This window comes from Schistocerca serialis, chromosome 3 (assembly GCF_023864345.2).
Source record: "Schistocerca serialis cubense isolate TAMUIC-IGC-003099 chromosome 3, iqSchSeri2.2, whole genome shotgun sequence".
Classification (NCBI taxonomy): domain Eukaryota; kingdom Metazoa; phylum Arthropoda; class Insecta; order Orthoptera; family Acrididae; genus Schistocerca; species Schistocerca serialis.
In genome coordinates this window covers 1,079,661,153-1,079,683,542 of record NC_064640.1, presented here as the reverse complement: position 1 = coordinate 1,079,683,542, position 22,390 = coordinate 1,079,661,153, and the positions used below count along the sequence as shown (strand labels likewise).

The window sequence follows — 22,390 nt, the reverse complement described above, 5'->3', positions numbered from 1 at the left end:
TGTGAAAAAATTGGAGAATGGAATAGATATTTGAAGACTTCACACTTGAAACTCCCAGTTTTCCTATTGTGAAAGTGCCTTTGTGACCATATGCATTTCACTGACGATAAACTTTTTTTTTCCCCCTGGGTCTTGGCTCCATATTTTTTCATCCAGTTGAGTCAGAATACTTGCATAGTATTTGTGAGGTATTGTTTCAGTCTTGCAAGCTAATCTAAAATACAAATCCCTTTTGCATCCTAGAAAACAATGACCACTCTTTCTCTCCGATGAAGTCACCTTGGCTATTTTTGTGCAACTGCTGTTTCATTTCGGTCATCTCTCATCCAAGGGAACAGATTGGTGCATAGAATCAGTTGTGTGTCAGATTGTCCCAAATTGTTTTTCACATTAGGTTGTAGTCAGGCTTCAACAGACATGCCACTCACTTTCTGGTACGGCCACGGCATCAACTGTTTTGCACATCTTTTTAATTACTGATCTTGCAATATCACACTGTGTTCTTTCTCAGCATTTTCATATTTGATTGTAATTCTAGGAAGTTGTTCATGAGTCATCTTACAGAGACATATGCTACATATGAATTCAGCCACCCATTCCTTAACTGTTGACTATGAAGGAACTCCCCCCATGAACCATGGACCTTGCCATTGGTGGGGAGGCTTGCGTGCCTCAGCGATACAGATGGCCATACCGTAGGTCCAACCACAACGGAGGGGTATCTGTTGAGAGGCCAGACAAACATGTGGTTCCTGAAGAGGGGCAGCAGCCTTTTCAGTAGTTGCAGGGGCAACAGTCTGGATGATTGACTGATCTGGCCTTGTAACATTAACCAAAACGGCCTTGCTGTGCTGGTACTGCGAACGGCTGAAAGCAAGGGGAAACTACAGCCGTAATTTTTCCCGAGTACATGCAGCTCTACAACTTGACTAGAAGAAGAGATCGGTTGGTAGGACATGTTTTGAGGCATCAAGGGATCACAAATTTAGCATTGGAGGGCAGCGTGGAGGGTAAAAATCGTAGAGGGAGACCAAGAGATGAATACACTAAGCAGATTCAGAAGGATGTAGGTTGCAGTAGGTACTGGGAGATGAAGAAGCTTACACAGGATAGAGTAGCATGGAGAGCTGCATCAAACCAGTCTCAGGACTGAAGACCACAACAACAACAACATGAAGGAACTGACTCCTAATAAGTAAGATGATGCCTGTAGAAAAGTACAACAAAACAGTAATCTCAAAAAAGGACAGGATAGACAGTACATTCTGTAGGACATATTAAAAGTGATTGGTAAAAGAGACTTGGTGTGTTAAATGCAGCTTTTGATTACATGATAATTGAATTGGATAGATAAACAATCGACTCGCTAAGTGGCGGCAGAACACACACATAAAAGAAGATTATAATTAGGCAAGCTTTCAGAGCCAGTAGCTCATTCTTCAGGCAGAAGGGTTGAAGTGGAAGGAAGAGGGGTGAAGGATAGGTCTAGGAAAAGGGTAGATTTTGAGAAAGTTACCCAGAACTGCTGATCAGGGAGAACTTTCCAGATGGGATGAGAAGGAAAGACTGATTCCACATCTACATACATACTCCACTAGCCACCATATGGTGCATGGCAGAAGGTACACTGTCTCACTACAATAGTCTGAATAAAATTACTTGATAGTTGACATCAATCACTTGCTGCAACAATGTTGCCACATTGGGTACCAGCAACCGTTTGGTTACAGGTGAGAACAAACAAGCGGCTCACTTCACAAATTATGTTAAACGTTTAACACAGAGCAATTTTTCTAGTGGCTGGTGCAAGGTATGTCAGAAATGTTGGATACTCTGTCGACTATTGATTTAATGTGATCAGTGACTGAACTGGGGCAGACGACCCGTTTTGTATCCCTGACTGTAAACTTGTGTCCTAACCCAGCCGAGAAAATTGTGGTCAACAGTCTGCAGCAGTACTAATATCATGATCGCTTTGTTCATGGCGATTAAAGCTAACGCTTAAGGGTAAACTCAAGACAACAAAAACTCAATTTCAGGGCTGAAAGCAAATTGAAATTTCTCCATGTGATTTGTTACCTGTAACTATCCTTATTCTAGCTGCACATGCTGCCATGTTAGAAAACAGTGAACAGTCCATGTGGGCACTTGTTCGTGGATTATAGATGACTGAGGCAGATTCCAAATGAAGAAATAATGACAGGAAGAAAAATAAGACCAAATAGAACAGTCAAAACAATGATGAAAAATGATGCAGCAAAGTATTAAAAATAAAAAAATACATTTAAACCAATTAATTGAATGAAAATAATAATCACACTCTTTTGGTTGGATTTAGAAATAAAAATTTTGCTACATTGATGAGATTCAAACCTACGACATGTTACACATTAGATTAATCTGCCAACCATTGTGCTATGCCACAGCACTGCATGAAGTATTTATATATGTGAATGTAGTGACCCAGTTGCAACTATGAATTGCAACCTTAAAAATTTCAGTTTCACACAGTGTAGTGAAAAGCTTATCTAATGTAAGATGATCTCTGTGAATATGATAACTATATGTATGATACTGAATTACACCTTGTGCTGAGTTATTCGGTAGTGTTTGGTTAGTGCTATGAATGAAATGAGTGTCTTTCATTAGCATTGTTAATGTGTGTTGTTTTTGGTGTAGCTATCGCGTGTCATGAAATACATAATAAAAGTGTCGGGCTCGTAATTCGGGATACAAATACATGAAGAAAGAATGCTGAACCAGGAATTGGAAGTGACTGGCCAATTCTGGTGGAGTTTGGCAACAGCAGACAGTTCAAGTGTGACGCTGACTACTCTTATTGGCATTTGAAGTGCCAACTATCAAGTAATTTTATTTCAACTGTAGTCAGTTCCTTTCCCATTCCATCTGCCAATCGAGTGAGGAAAAAGTGAATGTCTATATGCCTCTCTATGAGTCCTAATTTGTCGTCTCTTATCTTCGTGGTCCTTACACATAATGTATGTTGGTGCAAACAGAATTGTTCTGCAGTCAGCACAGTGTTCCTCAAAATCCCTCCAGGGATTCCCATTTTAGTTCCAGAAACATCTCCATAATACTTGTATGTTGTTGTTTCAACCTACTGTTAACAAATCTAGTATCCTGCCTCTGAATTACCTCAATGTCTGCTTTAATTCGACCCCTTGTGGATCCCAGACACTAGCATCCTATATGTGATGTCCATCACAGCTGAGCCACACTGTAGTAAAATCCACCCAACAAATGAAAGATGATTATTCGCCCTCCCTACCATGACCCTCACAAGTTTGTTCCATTTCATATCACATTGCAACGTTATGTCCAGATATTGAAACAATGTGACTTCTTTCATGACACTACTAATGCTGGATTCTGGCATTATGGATTAGTTTTTCCAACTCATCTGCAGTAACTTATATTTTTCTACATTTAGGGTTGGCTGTCATTTATCACACCAACTGGGAACTTTGCCCAAGTCATCTTTTATCCTCCTAAATCACTCAACGATGACACCTTCCATACACCACAACATCATCAGCAAACAACCACAGATTACTGTCCACTTTGTCCATCAGATCAGTTATGCACATAGAAAATATGAGTAATAGCGCTCCTATCACACATCCCTGGAATGATCCTAATGATACCCTAGTCACTGATGGACACTCACCGTCAGGATAATGTAGTGGGTTCTATTACTTCAGAAGTCCTTGAGCCACTCACATGTCTGGGAACCTATTCCATGTGCTTGTACCTTTGTTAAAAGTCTGCAGTGAGGCACTATGTCAAATGCTTCTCGGAAATCAAGAAATATGGAATCTGGGTTTGTGAATTTTGTGATGACAAAGTTAGAGGAGTAAGGCATCTGCATTAAATTTTGCGTGAAGCTCAAGAAAACCTTTACACAGACACACCAAATGATGCAGGGAGCCTATAGCGATGAGTGCTTAAGCCATACTTAGTGTTATGTATTATTCACACGTTTTAAAATGGCTTTACAAAAGTCAAAAATGTTCCTTGTTCAGGACTCTCTTAGATGTCCCCTGATGACACTTGTGACAGGAACGTCAAAGAAATTGTGTGTGGCAGTCGAAGATTCACTGTCTGAGAGATTGTAGAAGAATGTAACATTTCAATTGGATCATGTTATGAAATGACACAGCATCTTGGAATGCATTGTGTTGCCGCCAAGTTCATTCCACGGCTCATGAGTCAAGACCAAAAAAACTTTTTGGATCTCACAAATGAGAATGAGATGTTCCTTGCGAGAATAGTATCACCCCTGCAGACTTCTTTTTATTTCCAAAGTTGAAAAGGATGAAGTTTTGCAATGGTAGATGAGATAAAAGAAAATTCGCAGACGGCACTTTATGCGACCCAGCAAGAGGTGTGTCAAGACTGCTCCTGGAAGTGGAAATGATATTGGGAGCAGTGTATCAATTGTGGAGGAGAGTATTTCGAAGGAGACAGTCCATAGTAATTAAAAGATAAGCATAGAAAATTTTTTGGACAAAGTTCTGGAATTTTTTGAACAGACGTTGTATGACAAAAGGGCATGCTGAGTTGCCCATGAGCGATGCTTTGTACTGATTTGTGGACATAAACTTATTGGTCTCTATGAAACTGATTAGATTCAAACCCAGAATATGTTCAAGAATTCTGCAGCAAACTGATGTTACGGGTATTGGTCTGTAATTTCGCGGGTCTGTTCTTTCGCCCTTCGTATATACAGGAGACGCCACTGTATTTTTTTCCCCAGTTGCTTAGGTCTTTCTTCTGGGTGAGAGATTCACAATAAATACAAGCTAAGTAAGGGTCCAGTGCCATATAGCACTCTTTGTAAAACCAAATTGAGATTCCATCTGCAACTGGCGACTTATTTGTTTTTAATTATTTCAGGCGTCAGGGATGCTTATGAGGGTGGTTTGAAAAGTTCTTGAAACAGAATAGAAAAAAAGTACTTATGTCACTGAAACTTTTTTGTTTTTCAGTGTACCCTGCTTGTAGATTAATTCACTTGGTCCAACAGTGTTCCAATACCTTGATCCCATCTCGACAATGATTTTCCTCCAGGCCTATAAAATAGTTGTCAACTCAGGCTATCAATTCTTCATTTAAGTGAATCTTCATCCACAAAGAAAAATTTTCAGTTTAGGGAAGAGGCACGTGTGGCAACAATTCATACCTTAGTTTGTGTAATTTTACCATGGCGATGGTACATGCATGCGAGCGTGCATTTGCTTGATGCTAGATGACTTTCTTCCTTATTAAACCTGGCCTTTTTCGCATATCATTTGTTGCAATTTGTCCAGAAGGTTAGCATAGTATTCTCCAGTAATTGTTTGCCCAGTGGGGAGATAATGTACAAACAGAATCCCCTTCTCATCCCAGAACACTGATGCCATGCTCTTCCCCGCTGAAGGAATTTGGTGGCGCATGCCAGAACACTGTCGCCATGTCCTTCCCCGCTGAAGGAGTTTGGCGGTGGAGATTCAGCATGTTTCCACTGCCTTGATTGTTGCTTTGTCTCTGGGGTATAGTAGTAAACCAAAGTTTCCTTGTGGTCACAAACCAGCACAAAAGATCTTGTTTGTTTCTCCTAAAACAGGCCAAACATTGTTGTGATATGTCCATTCTAATGCGTTTTTGACACAGCGTCAAGAGTCGCGGCACCCATCTTGTGAATACCTTTCAGATGACATCTGGCAAGCGTGAGCAATTTCATGCACTCTAAATTGGTGATCCTCCTTGATCATTATGCGCACTTTTGCAATGATTTCTAGAGTAGTGACACATCTTGGCTGACCTATTCATGGATGTTCATCATCTAAGCTCTCCTGACCAAATTTAAATTCATTTATCCACTTGGCAACAGTTGAAGACAAAGGAGCAGAGTCCCCTGGTGTATTCTGGAAATCGACATGAATGTCCTTCGCTTTCATACCTTTCTTTATGAAGTATTTAATCACTGCTTGGATCTCGACCCGACCCCCCCATCCCGTACCGTCGCGTCTTTGCAGATCACTGCACAGGAACAACAACAGAGCCGTGTCACTGCCACAGCTCTCTTCCAAGAGCACTGACATGGCACGGGTTTACAGGCAACAGTCCAACGAATATCATGTGAACAACTTGTGCTAGCGCTGGCCTCTTGTGGTGATTGTTGTTAGGTGTCTTTGTGCTATTGTCAAATGACGGTATGTTTATATGACTCTCTTGCATGAATGATTTCTTAAATGCAAAATTTAAAACATTTATCTCCTACTGCCACACCAGACTGGTCAAGTGACTTGATGGAAACCTTTGACTCACTTAGTGATTTTACATAGGACAATAATTTCCCCTGCTTCTCAGCCAGATCTTTTGCTGAGGTATGGCAGTGGTAGTAACCTTTCCTTGTTGCCATTTGGCATTCTCTTTTGAACCAAGAGTGCAGTAGCTTTTCCTTCCTCAGTAATTTCCAAATTTCATTGTTAAACCGCAGTGGCTCTTTTGCATCCTTAATTTGTTTACTAGGTACAGACTTGTTGAGAGTGCAATTCACGATCTGTTTAAGCTTTGACCATAATCTCTCTACATCCATCTTAATGGAACTAAGTGATGTCAGTTCTGTCTAAGTAAGATGCTAACATCTGCTTATCTGCTCTTTCTGGCATGAACATTTTCCTAGCCTTCTTGACTGATTTATTAATTTTTGAAACCTTAGTTGTTATGATGTTATCATGATTATTAATCCCCATCTCTATGCTGAAGTCATTGATGATATCTGGCCTGTTTGTAACTACAAGGTCTAAGATATTTCCATTGCATGTGGTGTGCCAAACTAGGTGCTCAAGACAATTTTCGAAAACCACATTCAAAGGTGCTTCACAAGATTGACTGCACCCTCTGCAATGAAGCCATAGGCTACCATCTATACTCAGTAGGCTAAATTCACCTACAACTAGTATTGCATGATCTAGGTATTTACATGCTACTGTATGTAGACTTTCTGTGAATGGCTCCAAAACTGTCGTAGCAGAACTGGGTGGCTGATTATCCATTAATTAACGTGATTTCACATAGACTTGTTATACGCAACCAGATAACTTCACTGTCACAATCAGCTTTGACCTCAATAGAGACAATGGACACTCCCTCTCCTACAGTGTCTAACCTGCCTTTCTGATATATATTCCATTAATCACTAAATATGTCAGATCTTTCTACTCTCAGTTTCAGCCAGCTCTCAGTCTCTGAGAATAATTTGAGTGCGATACTTTCCTGGATGGCAGTAAATTCGGAAACTGTGTTACAAGTACTTTGACAACTGATAAAATTTTGACAACCTACACTGGAGTGAATTCAAAAGATAAACCTCAACCAACATTGAATGTATCTTGGTGATAAAGAGCCCAAATAAATAAATTGATGATTTTATTCCATTTCATCTGATTGAATGAAACACACACAGCATAACTACTCAGCAAACAACTATAGTGCTGATTACATTTACTATCATACATGTAGCACTCTGAGAACATTTCACCTTGTCATAGTAGTCCTGTGTTTTGGAACTAGGCAGTGCTTCATTTCACAAAGCGAAAGGAATAGCTTGTGTAAAAAACAAAAGAAGGGGAAATAGTGGTTGCTGGTGTTTTTAACACTATCATTCAATTTAGTTCCTATTGTGAACTTTGCAGCTAGGATATGTAAATGCTCTGAGACTGCTATTGATAATATCTTTATGAACAAATCTAGGGGAAAAACATCATATCACAAAACCAATAGTAAATGGACTATCTGATCACGACATGCAGCATCTTGTGTTAAATGTTGAAACTTGTCAGGATAAAAAAATATTAAATCTGAGTACAGGAGGATAATGAATAAGCCAGAAATTGAGGAATCCAGGAAATTGCTCAAAGACATGAACTGGAGAGATATTTACCTGACTCAAATGGAAAATACAAAGCATTTATTAATAAAGTTACCTCCTCTTTTGAAAATTGTTTTCCCCTAAAGGTAACTCAGATCACACAGAAGTCAAAAGATAAACCATGGATTACACAAGGAATAAAGATATCATGTGGGGCAAAAAGGAGACTGTATCTACTATCTAGGAACATTTGTGATATTAGAATTGTAATGCATTACAAAGAATACTGCAAAATATTGAATCAAGTAATCCAGAAATCGAAGTAGCTTTATTAAGAGAAAAAGATAATTGTATCGGGCAACAAAATAAGAACTGTATGGGATATAGTGAAGACAGAGAGAAGTGGGGCCAAAAAGGAAGTGGAACAGATAGCTCTAAAAGTAAATGAGACTTTGGTAACAAGTGCATGTAGTGTTGTAAATCTCTTAAGCAAGACTTAATTTTTGTTACTGACGGCTCGGGGTTATCAGGTTCGGTGAATGGTGCAATGGAGTATCTGGGACCAGTCTTTGAAGAACATCGTGTAGAACCTATTCGAGGAACTTTGAATTCCAACCATTGCTTCTCAGTATACTTACTCCTTAATGAAATTTGTTGCAAGTTATATATCTATATTTCCAACAAATAGCTCAATACATATTATCAATACTAGGAATAAGAAAAATCTACATAAAGACCTAAAATCACTTATGTTGGTCCAAAAGGGGGTCCAATATTCAGGAACACACATTTTCAATAAATTACCAGCAACCATTAAAAACTTGGTTTCAGATAAAGCACAGTTTAAACAGAGTTTGAATGACTCTTTGATAGGCAATGCCTTCTACTGTATAGATGAATATCCTAACAGAGAGTGTTAGGCCAGCTTAAGTAAAAATATGTTAGATTTATGTTTTGACAGCACTTGGTTGCAACAGTCAATATTAGGTATTTTGTGTATGATAAATTTATTAATAGTGCATAACAATGTTTCATTCTGACAGCGTATTAATTCTGTAAATATTAGCTTTTCCAGTTTATTGTATTGTATTCACCTATTTTGACAATCTCGTGACAAATGATCAGGGTAGTATTCATTATATTAAAATGTTTTGTGTTATACATTCTGACATGTTCCACATCCTCGAGAATCATCTCATTTTTTCGGTGTATGTAATGAAAACTGAATCAAATCAAATCCAATCACCATCTCTCGTCATGTAATAACTTCACTTCTTCTTCTTCCCTTGTCGTCTCCTGTTTTTCCAGTACTCGTCCATCTCCTCCTCATGTTTTTCCCCCTTTATTCTATTCGTGTTGTTCTCAATCCCCTATTTCTTCTGCATTGAAAGCCTTTTATTTTTATTTATTTATTTATTTTATCGAGGTGAGTCTCTACGGACTGCGTGGTAACAACCGACTTCACTCTAGTGTCCAGGTCTTGTTCTTGCTCCAGCTGTGACTTCCTGCCAGTATCTTCTGAGCCCCTCCAAGAAGTGCCTTTTTATGCTCTTCAGATAATGGTCCTCACTGTCTTTCGGATGTTGATGCCATGTTAAAACCTTGGCAGTTGGTCACCAATCTTCTAAATTTGTTCCTTTCAGGAATTTCTCTCTGAGATACCAATCTGCTTAAGATCTTTTTCACATTCTTTGAACCATCTCAGCCTCGTTTTCTTAGATAGGATGAAACTCCATATTCTTTTTGTTAGTCGATCACCGTCCATTTTCATGAGATGACCATAAAACAACAATCATTTCTTCGTAATGGATGCTGTGATAGGTTCTGTCTTGCTGCACGAGTCCTCATTTGCTCTCATTCGCCATTGTCCATCGACCCATCTATTACCTTAGGATTTTCCTTAATATCCTACACTCACGCTTTTCCAGCTGCTCAGCTTGACCTTGTCTATTCGTCGTAAAAGTTTTGGATTCTTATAAGCCCTCAGGTTTTACAACTGTATTATAATGTTGGAACTTGGCCCATATACTCATAGACTTTTTGTTATAAGTATTCTTTGTCAGTCGGTATGCTTGGTCTAACTTCCTCATCCCGACAATTGCTTCTTCTTTTAATCCATTCTCCTGGTGGATGTCTTCACCGAGATACCTGAAATTCTTAACTCATCCGATTTTTTCCAGGTTGGTTATCATCCATTCAGGTCCATCACAGATCTTCGTCATATATTTTGTCTTTTGAATAGAGATCTGGAGTCTAACTTTTTTCAGCAATTTCTGACAGCCTATTTATCTTGTTGACTGCTGACTCTATGTTGTTAGCAAAAATGGCCAGGTCAGCCGCAAAATCTAAGCAGTCAATGCACACCCCTTTGTTCTTAGGACCAAGTCTGAACCACTCTTCATTTGTTTCTCCTTGGGCTAATAACTTTCTCCACTCTTGAATGACCTTTTCCAAGACACAATTGAAAAGGAGAGGGATAGTCCATCTCCTCGTCTTATGTCTGTTCTGATTGTAAAGGGTTCAGATACCTCACCCATAAATTTAATTTTTGACACTGTGTTAGTAAGAGTTTGTTTGATCAGCTTTCTTGATGTATTATCCACCCCAAACTTTTCCAAAATATTCATTAATGCCTGTCAGTCGATGGAGTCATATACTTTCTAAAAATCAACAAACATGACATAGTTATTTTTCCAATTTTTTTTGTACCTGATGATGTTCTTCAGGTTAAAGATCTGTTCTGCGCAAGAATCGCCCTTTGGGAAACCAGCTTGATAGTCCCCAATCAGTTGGTTACAATGATCTTCTATTCTATTCTGTATCACTTTGGAGAGAATCTTATATGGAACAGATACTAATGAGGTACCCTTATAGTTATTGACATTCTATTTATCACCTTTTTTGTGTATACGATGGATTAAAGCTGATTGCCATTCAGTTGGTATCATCCCAGCTCTCCAGATCTCCTCAAAAAGTTGGACTAGTATATCTAGAGTTTCATTATTTGCCAGCTTCAGTAGTTCCACCACTATTGAATCCTCTCCAGCTGCCTTATTATTCTTAAAGTTGTTGATGATCTCTTTGGTCTCCTCTTTACTAGATGGAGATGAGGGGTAGTTTGTGGATTGGGGCACATACAGGGAATCTTTCTTTCGGTTCATCACAATTAAGTAGGTTTTCAAAGTAACGAGACATTATCTTGCAGTTCTCTTTGTTGGTCATTCCGAGTGTGGTGTGCATACTGTAAGACCTTCAGTACACACACCATTAGATTATTTGACTTGTTGCTCTAATGAAGTAAGCGAGTGTCAGCAATATGTCTCATGGTCTTATCATGGCATGTTTATCTTCTGCCATTAGGTCAGACGATAGAAATGCCACTTGCACGCTTCGAGTAGCAGATTGACGGTGACCAACTTTAAACAGAACTTGATTAATTTTCCCACACATTTATTAAAATAATAACAAATATAAAAATTACTTAACTTGGTTCTGGATGTTATTTACAATTGACAATCTGAAGTTCCTTTGGTATTGATACATTAATCTTATTCTCACATATATCTCGGATACTTGACAAAATTGTCTATACATTTATCTTCATGGCTATGTACAGGAATATGGTAATCTTATTAGGTGCAGACTGGATCTTGTCTATGGACTGGCACAGACAATTGTAGAACTCATGCAGACTGGTACAGACTAATGCAGACTGGTACAGACTAATGCAGAGTGGTGCAAACAAATGCAGACTGACTGATCGAAGGTCTTTACACTCGTTATAATACCTTGCACGTTCATGTATCACTGCGCGAGTGTTATGCGCGAGGAGAAAGTGTTCTATGTTAGCAGCAATCTCATTGGCTGCGTTACATATTAATACGCGAATCGGCGGAAGCAGAATTTGGTCTGTCTCTATGGCAGCGCCATCTTGTAGTGCGGAGATGGACGAGTGTTGCGTCTGCGCTGTTGTGCTTAGCGGGGCACACTCTAGTGGGAAATTTGTGTACGCACTGAATACGCGGAACTATGTACACAACACTGAGCTTTCCATTTTCGTCTCTAAAACAAAAACTAGGGACTTGGTATCCTTTCAAATTCGATTTGAACGTCTGATAGAAGTCTCTGACATTCTTTTTCTGGAAACGCTGATCGATCTGTTCAAACTGCTGTTTCTCATGCAGTTTCTTAGCCCTTCGTAGAGTTCTGGCTGCATATTTTTGAACTTCATGGAATACATCAAAAGCAAGTCTCCTGGTAGAGTTCCACTATTTCCATGCACTTGCTGTTTGGGCCACCACCTCACCACAAACCTCATTCCACCATGTATGATTCCTCTTTTTAGCTGTCAGGATTGTAGTATTAGCTGCTTGTTGGATCATGGAGGCAATGTCTGCCCGTTTATGGGATTCAACTGTCAGTTACTGGTGGCATTGTTCCAATACGTTTTGATTGATTTTGAGCTTCGCAATATCATATTTATGAAATTTATTTCCGGTTTTCACAGTCTTATTGAGAGGGATGAAATTAATTTTGATCTTGGAGAGGTGATGATCCTTTTAAATTCAGTATTTTATCTGTAAAAAGGTTTCTTTCTATTATTTCTGATTGTTTGATGTTGTTTCTTTCTTATTTCTGTAATCCATGCTATCATTGATTCCTTCTTCCAGAACTACTCATTCAGTAGAGGTCTCTAAAAAAAGATTAATCTTCTTTTAGCCATTACTTCTGATATTTTCTCAAAATTTTTGTAGATCTCCTCATTACTTCTCATTTTCCAGCCATCTGTAGCTTGTATTGCAACCATTATTTTCTAATAATGCTCCTTTGAGGAACCTCTGTTCTGTCCAGCTTATAGTTCATCATTAGGCATCCTCATCCATGTAAACATCCTGGTCATACCACTGTGGGATAGTGTTTAAATTTGTTTTTTTTAGTTGTACATTTCTTGTTGTAAATATCCTTTGTCAAACGATTTGCTCTCTCCAGTTTGCTGACTCTTGCATCTACTGTTAATTCTTCTAGTCCATTTTGTTGTACAGTTTGTCCAATATATTTAAATTTACTTACTAATGCTATTTTACATTTTTGTTTTTCTAAGAATGTTGATGCATTGTTTGAAATTGTCATCAATGTTGTTTTTTCGGCTGAAATTTTGGGACCAGCTCTCTTTGCTATTTCTTCCAAAAGATTTCTTTTAATAACTGTCTGTCAGATTTTTTGAAAGTATATCAGAATCATCTGTAGAAGCCAGGTAGTTTACCTTAATTCCATTTGTTTTTTGTCCTAAAATTATTGGTTCAATTTTGTGATTTTTTTTTTCTCCAAATTCCAATAACTTTCTATTTTTTTTAGAATGTAGTGTTACAGTAAAGGTGATAAACTGTCCCCTTGTCTAACACCAGTTTTTATTTCAAATGGTTGAGATACTTCTCCCATAAATTTAGCTTCAGTCTTCCTATTTGCTAGTGTTTTGAGGATTATGTTTGCTTTAACACAAAATTCTTTGATGATTTTACCCATAATTTCTCTGCCTACCAAATCAAATGTTTTCTTGAAACCAATACATGATACTATTATTGGTTTGGTGATTAACAGTCTGTGGAGAATTATCAATTTTCTAATAAACATCTGTTCTGTGCAGGGTCTTCCCTTTCTAGAGCTCCTTGAGATTCTCCCAGTTATTTGTCTAAAGTTTCTACAACTCTGTCCAGAGAATTTTTGATAATATTTTGTATACCACTGGCAGAAGTCAGGCATCTCTGCAGTTGTTGACATTTTGTGTGTCCCCTTTTTTTCATAGCTGTGGATTAATGCTTTCAATAATCTCTTCAGCTTTCCAAATGTTCTCAAACAGCAGTTGTAGATCATTTGTGTGTTCTGACTATTTCAATAATTTTGCTGTAGTGGAGTCTTCATTTGTTGCTTTGAAGTTTTGGAATGATTTGATGACTTCATGAATTTATTGTTCTGTTAGTGGAAAATCTTCCTCCAGATGTTGTGGAACTGCTGTTATATATTGCTACAATGTGCTGTTATTATTATTGTTGTTGTTGTTGTTTGGTTGCCTGTTCTTCAGCACTATCTTTCTGTTTCGTTTATCTATTTACCGCCATTTTAGCCCATTTACCGGTATTTTCAGCTTGTTCTTCACTTATTTGAGCTTTTGGTGGCTCCTCTTGAAGAGATCTTATTTCTCAGCATTTAAAATTACATCATCTGCTGCTCTTTTGCAACTGAATTTCATCATGTCCAGTCTAGTTTTTTCATTCATTTAACCATTCATCTTCCTTGACTCAAGATCCTAAATTTTCATCCTTATTTCTTGAACAGTCTCATTTCTCTTTTTACATTTTCCAGATGAAGAAACTTTTGGTCCTCAAAGCTAAGATTAGTATCAGTTTTTTTATTTGTTTCTGCCTATGGCTGCTATATCTCTTTAGTTAGAATATTTTCTCTCTTTGTATTTGATTATAGTCTAAGTCTGAATATTTTTATAAGTACATTTATTGCTGTAGCAATGAGTAAAATAAATGGTATTGCACTGCCTGTAGCATGTAGCACCATTTTGACTGTTAGTCCTCTTGCTGTACAAAAAGTAGCTTTGATGATTACTTAATGCAAGTATTTTGTAAGAGCTGTGGAATGGTTAGTATCTGTTTATATTTTTCTGATTAATTCAAGCTTGTCAATGCACATCCTGTGTTAAGGAAATATTTGCTGTGTGTTAAATATAAGCAGTGGATCCATTGGGGTAGTCTTTTTGGTAGAAATATGTCAAGGTGAACAAAACAGGAGATGGTGAAGGAAGAGAGGGAAAAGATCAACATTTGCTTCTCATCAGCAATATAACTGGGTTGCAACATTCAGTGAAAATTATCTGTGACAGGAAGTTGTCAGAAATACATTTCTTGAAGAAACTTTATGTTTGTATAAGCATTTATTAAATTTAAAAAATTGGATTTCATCTGTTAATACAAAAGATAATGTTTTGCATTGCAGGCATGCTGAACCTGTCAAAGACGAAGAATCGGCCAATGATTCATATTGGAGGATAACAGTATGTATAACTTAAACTTGAGATTCCTGAAAATAAAGCTAGTCAGTATTTCTTAACAGTACTGATTTAAATACATCTAAAAGATCACTGTTACCTAAATGGAAGTTGACGAGCAAAGTCTTAGTGGACATTTGTATAAAATTGTCATAGGTATTATTTACAAGAAGAGTAAATAGTTTCAATAGGAATGTGGTGAGACATTTAACAAATGTCATGACCACACATTAATAGGACCTTATAACACTACCATTATGATATTAGTATGCTTTTATGTAAATAACAGAAACCCTGTCTCTATGTTGCCATGTATAACCCTCTTACTAAAATTTAGTTTAGTTTCCAAATAAAATACACTATGGAAGGATAGTCCTGTTTATAGGAAAAGATAATCAATAGAGTTATCCTTCTTACAGGATTTACCATGTGTTGTGTCTAATGGATAAGTAAATTGGACTATTCACTTCTTTTCCAAAGATCTTACCCAGTGGCTAGATAGAAACACAGTATGAATGATAATATACTGAAGCTAGGACAACTCATTTCCAAGTTCATTTAGTGGTTTAAAACATGTACTTAATGGTCACCAACCTATCCTGGCAATGAAATAGTGAAGTATTGGAGAAGCAGAAATGTGAATTTTGCCTACTTTCTTGCTACTGTTTAGTTTGGCTCTTCAAATAAATTACCCCACTTAAACAATTTTGGGCTACATCTTTATACATTATGTTTTAAAAAAAGAAAAAGCCCAGTAGATAACTTCAAGGAAGGTAAAAAAAATTAGCCGGGGATGGGGGGAACAAACTTTAGAAAAGCACTTTCCATAATCAAGAAACTTAAAAACTTAGACACTAAAGCACACACATTTTAACTGAACATTTCACTTAAAGAAAACCTCTTTCTTGGTGGAATTTACTTTCAAAAGCTATTATTCTTTGAACTAATTCTGTATAGCCATCTAACAGGTTCTAGTAACTTGGCTTCACTCTGATTGAATTTTATGTAAGCAAACTATAACACTTTGCAATAGTTAAGAAAACATTTTTATTATTTACACTAAAGCAATTTAAATGGTTCCTCTTTATATTAACTTGGCACTTCATAAGTCTGTAAAACAGGACACTCGGATCAATCAAACACCAGGAAGGAACCCTATACAGATGTATGATTAGGATGAGATGACAGGGTGAGCCAGTTTCCGTAAAGTTCAAGAATGATTATTAAATCACAGTTTAAATTAATGGTTCATGCTGTACAAAGGTAAAAATAGAAAAAAATCTTATCTGGTGGCTGTAGGCTTGGGTGTGGCGAACAGTTATGACGGCTACACTACCCACACTATGGCCTGCAAGTTTCTTGCTGTATGGGCTCAATTTCTCTTCTTGGCTTCATCCAGTTTTACATACAGTAGCTCAACAACTCGCAGCTATGCTGTAAGCTGTTTGCAGTCTTCAATCAAGGCATTTTTATGAAAATTTGCAGGCAAAGCTTCTGCTCCACAAAGGAGTTACCTCAATCACTGCTGCCTACAGACTGTGTGACTTACTTCCCACACTTGCTCAAGGTAGCACGCCAATTCGCCTTTCGCACCTTTTCCACTCCCCACAGCTATTTTCGTTTCAAACAAAAGCACACTGGCTTTTACATAACACCTATTTCTTACATTGTTCCTAAGCATGACCATTTCTTAAATTGTCAAATTTACATCAACATGAACAATTTATACACACAAATATTTTTAAATGCAAAATGTTATCAAAACATTATTTAGACCCTTCGTATCCTTTGTAGAGGACTTGGGCAGGTTTGTCCCGTCCTAGTACACATTATTTTGTTACTTCCCTTCAGATATTCCATTTAGCTACATCTACAATAATTCCCAATGTTCTGCCTTTTGAGGTGTCCAGTGCGGGTTGCTCTCCACTTCCTGGGTGTATTGTATCAAGTTAGCTTTTTCAAATTTCCATGTGGGTTTATCAATGTATTTTGTAACTGATATTTCAGCACCAATGATAACTTTTGTGAGCCAATGTACACTCCTTGAAAAATGTTTCAGTACTACTATTGAGTGATTCAGTGGTAATTTGTTCTCATCAGTGGAAAAGATGGATGGGTCAGGTTTTGTATCAGTTTCCATTTGCCTGCCCAAAACGTTTTAAATTCCTTGGCATCAAACTTAGATAATTTCTTGTGTATTGATCCATTTGAACAATGGTTCTCTACTTTGGTCTCTATTTAAGTATCTCCGGGTTGTGTTTTGGAATTAAAATCTTAAACATATACGTGCTGTCTAGTTGCTGTGTGTAAGACTAGTGTCAGACACTTTCCGTTAGGTGATTTGTGGACTGATGTAATAACCAGGCCTTTGAGTTTTATCCTAATTACTTCTACATCACTAATTTTCTGACAGCTTAAGCCAGCATAATCCAAGAGCTGTTTCTTTTTTCATTTATTGTGGTAGCACCTAACAATTGAGAGGAGTATTGATATTGCTTTATATTGCGTAATCTTGCATGTAGCTGCTGAATTATCACCTAAATGCATTTCCTATAGAGCTATAATACTGATGGCATGCTCATCATCTAATTTGCTTTGGTAACTGCATTTGTCACTTGTTAATCCTACGTTAATTTGCATAATATGGACACCTTGCCTGATAATTTTTGACTGTAAGCTCTGAGAAGTGCTGGACCATCTTTTGTGTAGAGTTTTTGCTGTATGCTCCTGCAGTCACACTGCCTTGGTGCACCATCTCGGGGTTGTCTACATGCCACACAACAGTCTTTTTGGTGTCCCGTGTGAATGATTCACTGGTAAATATCCTGTCCCATACACTTTTGTTTGTAGACAATACTTCTGTGTTAGCTGAAAATAGAGCCAGGAAGCAGTAGTCTCAGTACCTCAGAGAATTAGTTTCAGGTAAAGTATATGGATCTAACATATCTAAAATGCACATGGTTTAGTTTGGAAACCACACAAACACCCAAATGTACACACCCGCAGTAGCTGCAGGGGGTGGGGGAGGGGGGGGGGGCAGAGTGATTGGAGAAGACAGTACATGGTCTGAATGGGAAAAGATTGGTGGGTACAGAAGAGAGAAGGGAAAAGGTAAAGTGATACAGTGGGAAACAAATTAGCAGAGGTTTAGGTCAGGTGGATGGCACTAGATGTGCTGGAGAGACAATTGCCACCTGCGTAGTTCGGAGAAACTTGCACTGGAAGGGAATATCCAAATGGTATGTCTAGTGAAGCAGTTGTTGAAGTGGTGTACAGCCTCTTGGCAACTGCAATGTGAAGTCTGTGGTTTGCCACAGTTTGGTGCTAGACATTACTGCGAGTGAACAGTTGGTTACTTGTCATCCCTACATGGAAAATTGTATGGTAATTGCAGCATAGCTGATTTTTAACAGGTTGCTTTTGCACATGATCGTGCCTTTTATATTGTGGGAGATGCCTGCAACTGGACTGCTGTAGGAGGTGGTGGGTGGATTTGTGGGACAGGTCTTGCACCTGGGTCACTCACAGGATTAGGGGCAGACAAGGATGTTCTCTAGATTGTGCGGGCAATGGAACACTACTTCGCAGGAAGTGGGTAGTATCTTGAGTACAGTATACCCCATCTGAGATAGTCAAAGCCCCAGTGAAGGATGTGGTTGAGCTTTTCAAGGCCTGGGTGATTAGATGAGTGCTGACCATTGTCTGGTTAGCAGGGTTACAGGTGTGAGATGAGGAGATGGCACGGGAGATCTATTTATGAATGAGACGGATAGGATACTGTGGCTCTGGTAGTGCTATTGCCATATTTAGACAACTCCTGCTTTCCACTGGGGATAGCGAGTCCACGTGTGACAAGGCTGTATGGAAGAGACTTTTTGACATGGAATGGGTGACGGCTGTCAAAGTGGAGGGAGGTACTGTTGATGGTTGGTCCACTTGACATGTATTTATGGATATCGATGTCTAGTAATATGGCGCATTGAGTTGAGAATAATCAGGTTAAGATGATTTGGGAGTAGGTTTTTAGGTTATGGAAGAAGCAGTCTATACCATGAGTCCAGATCATGAAAATGTCTCAATTACTCTGAATCAGACAATGGGTTTTAGGTGTTGACTGGATAGGAAGGACTTCTCCTGATGGCCGATACAAAAGCTGGCATAGGATGGCACCATGCGAGTACCCATGGCAGTACTACAGATTTGCTTGTACAGGGATAATCACTTAAAACCTGCACCACAAACATTGCAGAAATGGAAAGTGCTATTGATGTGTGGTTTTCACAGGATGGATTGGGAGTTGGGGGCTTATGCTAGTAACCAACCAACAGGTTGTAGTGATATTAGAAATTGCATTTTTTGTGCAAACATAAACTTTTTTAAATGAAACTATGCCTATCGGTATTAACTAAAAGTAGGGTAAATTAGTCTATCAGCGGTGTTTGTTGCAGGAGTCTAGTGTGAGCCATTCATGAGATATCATATTTTGAAAAGGTCCCACACCAACACTTGTACATTAGCTGTAAAGTTCCCACGCCAACACTTGTACATTAGCTGCGGTAGCACACACCAAAGAACAGTCCAAGTCCATACACTAGTTATGTGGATTGTGACCAGTAATGAGACAATTGACCATCACAGGCTGTGTTCAAAATGACCACTGGCAGCATCAGTATATGCTCCCATTCTGGTATGGAAAGACTGCTGCACACATACCAGTATTTCAGCAGGGACAATCTGACAGGCTGCAGTAATACATCATTGCATATCATCAGATGTAGTTGGTATGCCCTTGTAGACAGTCTTTCAGCTTTCCCCATAGAAAAATGTCTGCAGGCATGAAATTTGGCGAATGGGTCAACCGCGATACAGGTCCTCTGCATCCAATCTAATGATTTGTAAACAGTTTGTGAAGCCATGTTTTACTTTGTGCACTGTGGGTTGTACAGCCATCGTATTGGTACCACAAGTTGCTCCTAGTCTGCAGAGGAATCTCTTCTAGCATCCATGGAAGATGATTTGTTAGGAGGCTGTGATACTTGTGCGCATTCAGTGTTCTTTCTAAGAAAAACGGGCCTATGAGCTGATGGTTCACTGCCCCACACCACACGTTTACACTCCAAGGATGCTGACATTCCACCTGCCACAGCCAAAGAGAATTGTTAACAGACCAATTGTGCTTATTTCAGCACTTTACCAGGCCACGATTGTTAAAATTTCCTTCACCACTAAACAAGATACATGATACATCTGGAGTATCCTGTCTTAATGCCCATGTATGGAAGTTAACACAATTCTCTTGATCAATTCCATGCAGCTCTTTATAGAAAGGGATAAACCTATATCAATGGAGAATGCATAGGACACTTGCCCGATTAATGCCATTTCCACATGCGATTGTGGAAGAGGTAACATGTGGATCAACTACTTGTTTCATCTGTTATGTTGCTAAGAGTTAGGCTATGACTTCCACATAACTGGTTGAAGAGGTTGATAAATGATTGCTGAGATGCTTGACATTTATTGGGATTTATTGCCGAATATACTGTACAAGAATGAACTGCATTCTTCGTACACTCTCCATACACCATGAGCATGTCACCTTTTTATGCGTTGGTAGATCCCATCGTCCACTCACGACCTACTGATTGGACTGTCACACACTTATTGACTTGCAAGTCACAATACACTCGAGGAACACACACACAAACACACTGTAAGCAAACAACATCATACCTAGCAACTACCCACACACACAAACACACTGTAAGCAAACAACATCATACCTAGCAACTACCCACACACACACAAACACACTGTAAGCAAACAACATCATACCTAGCAACTACCCAGATTGAGTGGCACAAACTAGTATTGGTGTGGAAACTTTTAAAAATACTGTATCTCATTGACAACTTGTGCTAGAATCCTGCAACAAACCCCACTGACATTCTGATTTACCATATTTTTAGTTTGTTAATGTCAGTAAGCACAGTTTCATTTAAAAAGTGTACATCTGCACAAGAAAGGATTTTTACAATCTGTTGATTGGGTAACAATAATGAGTCCCTGACTACCAATCCATTCTGTCAAAGCCGCAAATCAATAGCACTTCATACTTGTGGTGAGAGCTTTAGGCATTTCACCCTGTGACTTGGTCTTCGAAAGTGAAATAATTGTGGGTCAGGATGTGATTGGGTAAGGGGATTAGGAAAGAGGTGGTGGGTTTGGTATCAGGAGGATGTTTGGAAAGTGAGACCATGGGCATGGGGGATGTTGTAAAATGATGTTGCATCCATAGTAACCAGCAAGGAGTCATGTGGTAGCAAAACAGGAAATGCAGAAAGGCGGTGAAGGAAGTGAGCATTGTCTTCACTGTAGGATGGGAGGTTACAGACAATGGTTTGCATGTGATGTTCAGTGGGAGGATTGTACCCAGCCACAGTTGGACAAGTGGAGAGACCTGTGTAGTTGGGTTTGTGTAGTTTGGCGAATAGGTAAAAAGGAAGGAGTGGTGTGAGGAGTGAGATAGATCCAGGAGTCAAGTTATGGGATGGACTTATGGTCTTGGAGAGCTGCTGGAGTCTTGTTGGAATTCTAGGATGTGATCATGGTTGTAAGGTTTGTATGCAGAGGTGTTAGAAAGTTGGTGAAGACTCTCAGCCACATAGTCACTATGATTCATGAACACTGTGATGAAGCTTTTATCTGTGGGAAAGATGATAAGGCACAGATTGATTTTCAGGATATGGGTAGCTGTGTGTTACATAGGAGTGATGTTGGTCTCATTAGGGAGGATTTAGGAAAGGAAAGTAAGGCCGAGTTAGAAGTGACGAATTCCTGAAAGATAACCAAGAGATGACTGGCTGGAATGGGAGGTTCAGGGTGGGAGGGAGGCTGGAACTGTTTTAAGCAAGGTTCTATGTGAGGTTTTTGTTGGCTGTTATTAGTGGGATGCATCATCATCATCATTTAAGACTGATTATGCCTTTCAGCGTTCAGTCTGTAGCATAGTCTTGATCTATTACAACGGTTTTTATACCCCTTCCCTTCCAACACACACACACTAGCCACCAAGGAAGAGCCTACAGCTTTGATTCAACCCCCCCCCCCCCCCCCTCTTCCAGTCATACCCTCATACCTCCCTAATGCACATTGAAGAAATTTCAGCTGCAGAGATTAGGTAAGGAAAGAAGTTCCTTTACAAGTCCAGCACACTTGAATTTAGGTTTTGGGCTAAAGGTGAGGCCTTTAGAAAGTACCAATACTTCTGCAGGGCTAAGAGTTGTGGCAGAAAGGTTGACAACAGTTTTACAGGATTGGTGTTTAGGATGTATATATCTCATGGAGGATGGAGGAATTCGTTGCGATTATGGAAGATGGAGTATCGAACAAAGCATAGTTAGGGAGGTATGAGGGTATGACTGGGGGGGGGGGGGGGAGGGGGTTGAATCAAAGCTGTA

General features: G+C 38.9%; 1 protein-coding gene across 2 annotated transcripts in view; it reads left to right on the top strand.

The window, feature by feature from the left end:
* Window positions 1-22,390, top strand: part of LOC126471506 (uncharacterized) — a 219,733-nt gene that overhangs the window by 164,205 nt on the left and 33,138 nt on the right. For both annotated transcript variants that reach the window (XM_050099726.1, XM_050099727.1), the window contains exon 7: window positions 14,879-14,936. The gene's annotated coding sequence lies outside the window, so the exon portion shown is untranslated. The remainder of the gene's footprint in view (window positions 1-14,878; window positions 14,937-22,390) is intronic.